Here is a 3,922-nt window from a genome sequence, read left to right as displayed (position 1 = left end):
TGTTTGTCTTCAAAGATGGTCTTTTGCCCTTGACCTTAATTTTGACTTGCATTTAGCTCAGTCCACCCTGAGGTCTGAGATGGCTCTGAAGATTTTTCTCTATCAATTTTTTCTCCTTTCATTAGTTTTGATTTACTTTCATTAAATCTACAGAAAGTTATTTCTGAAGGTTATATATTAATAGATTTACTTGATTAAATTAACTGCAGTGTTGTTTCATTGTGCTACATTCATGTCTAAGGTCTTTTTCAAAGTATTTCAAAATATTTATTTTTCTGTAATGCTACAGTCACACCAGGGAAAATAGTATTTGGAGATCATGGCATGACCAAACTTTTTGTATGCATGTATAAGTACCAGAGGCTTAACTGACTTCTTTTGCAAAGTGACGTGTTGCAGACGATTGATGCTCATAAGTATAGACTGATTATAATTGTTTGGGGAATTAAACAGTAGTTTAACATACTTTTGCTAATCTGGGAGTTGAACCTCAATTTCTTTGCGGAAATATTTCCTCCTAGGAAACCATTACCATTACAAGTGGTCAGCTAGAGTTAACTGTGCTGCACATTCATCTATGTTATTTTTTTTCTAGTAACAAGGACGTTGCCATCCTACATTGGCTTTAGTGTAACTGAGCCACAACAACAACAACTGAAAATTGTTGTTGTTTTTGCCAGCCTTTAGCTCAGTTTAGTGAAGTTCTTGGTGTGATATGGAAATGTCCTCAGGGTGTCATCAGTGCACCCTAGCATCATTGATAGGTGTGGTCAGAGGGTCACCTTTTTAACAATAAGAGGTGAGCGTGTTTTTTTGTTGTTGTTGTTTTTTTAATTTAACAAAGTTGTAGCTTTCCTGCTCTCTGTAGAAAAAGCAAGGGTAACATCAAACTACTGGGAAGACTGAGCCACATTCCAAATGGCATCAGAAAACACACACTTTCGTAGTCCAGTAGATTTAAAGCATACAGGGTAACAATAATCAGTTCTCCAACAAACATTAACAACAAGACTAGTGTTATGGCCATGATGGTGTGGAAAGCCCTCTTTTTTGACTGGTCAACCCTGTCAACATTCCCTTCCCCTGGCCCTGGACGAAGCAGAATATATGAAACAGAGATGCTGCAGGATGAGACAACAACAAAGGAGAATGCCAAAAAACAGAAAAAATGGATAAAGGGAAAATCAGGACTGTACCAAACCATCAAACCAATCCATCCAGAAGTAATTAGCCAAACACATCCAATGCAGATTTTTCTGATCCTAACCCCACTCTCCTTTTTTAATCCCAGGTAGATTAAGGGATGAACAACCGCTAGGTAGCGCTCCACACATGTTAGCAGGTGAAACATAATCTCTCCACAGAGGAAGGACGGTATAACACAGGCACCCAATGTAAACAAATAAGGGACAGCAAATCCACAAAGATACAGAGGACACGAAAAGGTCCCAATGAGCTCCATTACAGCCAGGTGATAGGTGAAGATATCAGAGTGGCTCGTGTGTTTGAATGAGCGATGCTGCCGCCATTGTTGGTGTCCCAGATGAAGGACCAATGCAGTAAGAAGAAAAACTGTGACAGATTTAGTAATGATGAAGGCAGAGAAAGTAATGTTAGCTTTGAAAGTGATGCAATGGTGGAATACAGGATTGGTGGATAAGATGGAGGAAGATGATGAGTTGATGGACATGTCTTCTGTATGCTAGTGAAAGCCTGTAGAGGATAACAGCTGAGGAGGAGGAGGATAAAAAAGAGGGAAAATAAGGGACATGTGAATCAGATGTATATCACTATTTTGAAATTTTGTTAAGAACTCTTTGTTTCAGGTTAAGATCTGTTCCAGTGACCAGTTTGTTTCATTCTTGTCTTTGTCGTATGTTTTTTTTAAACAAGATGTTTTCTGGTTTTGAATTGGCTGTATAAAATAAGATATTTTATATAGCGGCTTATAATAATAAAATAGTAAATATGTGGTGTCATTAACAAATAATTCTCACACATGAAAGATTGAACACTGGGAGGAACAAAACAGAGTTATTGTGCTCATCCTGAGCCTACATTGATCCATCTTGGGAAATGAGAAGGAGCCTAAACTACCTTTACCAAATAAGAGAAATATTCTCAAAATATAAGTATTATGGAAACAAAGCAATTGGTAAGACATAAAAATAACACTAAGATTGATCATCCAAATTGGGACTAGATGCAAGTGTCAAATAACTCCCCAGGTGAAGGAAGGGACTTTGGTTAACAAACACCCCCAAAAAGAAAGAAAAACAGTCACATGTAATATTATGTAACTTCTATAACTATATGTTTCCTCAATATGCTTATAGCAAATAATATATAAGATGCATGCAGCCTCAGTGTTAATTTATTCTACAGTTTGTGCAGTTTTCATGGTGGGCTTCAAACATCTCGAACCTTGAATCCATCTCATTGAACCAGCTGATCTCAAAAGAAACATATGTACTGCATATATAGCCTGCGCTCCTTTTCCTAACTTTATTCCTGTCTATAGACATCAACCACATGAAAATAACATTGGTAATAAAAATAATTACCATTCACTTACAAGGTCACCTAAAAAAGCTCTTACTATAAATTGTTCAGTATTAAATTTGGAATCTAATCATTAAACTCCTACCTGTGGAACTGGGGTTCAATCCTTATTCTACAGCATCTGTTTGTTAACTGCAGTTCAAAGGTAAAGTGGCCAAATACATGACACATAATTGTTAACATTTGCGTGTTAAAGTTGTAAAGGCAGGGCTGTAATGTTTTGCATGTTTCTTGTAAAAACAATGAAGACCTCATACACACAAGACCTCGTACATTATGAGATCGATTTCATCAGGTAAATCACCTAAATAGACATTTGCGTATGAGGAAGGTCCTTGAGATAAAACAAAACAAACACCTTATTAAGTATTGTATACTGGACAAAAATGCACCTCACTCCATGGAAAGGAAATATTGTTGTCTCATTTAGAAATATGAATGATAGTACTACATTTAAAATTCCCCATAGCAAGTCTCCAATTCAAATCCTACTTTTAAAACTCCAAAAGTATCCTTGGACTGATGTATTTAAAGTGGCACACATAGTTGTTATAAAATTTAATGCATTAGCATGAATACTAAGTACCTGATTCAGTTCAAACCAGCTGAGGGAGCAATGTTATGATCATTTTGCATTCTTTGATTCTTTTGAGTTAAAGTTTGACAAATGCCCAAAACACAGACACATATTTAATATGACAGCAACTGTTTATTCTTGGAAAAAAATCAGTTGATAAAATTATGATTTTGCTGTTTTATTTTTTTAAGCTGGAGATGCTAAACATTGGTGGACACCAAGCAAACCCTCCAGTGGTAACAACACTTGTCAACATCTGTTGCCTCCTTCAGTACCACAAAAAAAAACTATTCAGAAATGAGTTAAGAAACTGGACTGGGGTGAAGGTTTATCTTCCAACAGGACAACAACCCTTAGCAAATAGCCAAAGTAACAAAGCAGTGGCTTCAGGACCACTCTGTGAATGTCCTTCAGTGGCCCAGCTGGAGCCGAGACTTGAATTGACGATCTCTAGAAAGACCTAAATTGTCTGTGCACCAACACTTCCCATCTAACCTTATAAGCTTGAGAGGTTCTGCAAAGAAAGGAGAAACTGCCCAAAAATAGGTGTTGTGGAAGCTGCAACTGTCATTTTGGAATAATGCTGTAACATTTGGAACTAGTGAAGTGCTGTGAATATCTTCAGGCCCCTCTTCTATGGAACCAGCTTGCAGTTTGGATTCGGGAGACAGACACTATCTCTGCTTTTAAGATTAGGCTTAAAACTTTCCTTTTGGAAAACCTTTCTGCATTGAATTATACTTGTTATTAATCTCTTTATCCTGTTTTCCTTCTCTCACCTCA

Source organism: Pundamilia nyererei, unplaced genomic scaffold, assembly GCF_000239375.1.
Source record: "Pundamilia nyererei isolate P.nyererei 1_Seehausen unplaced genomic scaffold, PunNye1.0 scaffold00497, whole genome shotgun sequence".
In the NCBI taxonomy this organism is placed as follows: Eukaryota; Metazoa; Chordata; class Actinopteri; order Cichliformes; family Cichlidae; genus Pundamilia; species Pundamilia nyererei.
This window is presented reverse-complemented; position numbering follows the sequence as displayed.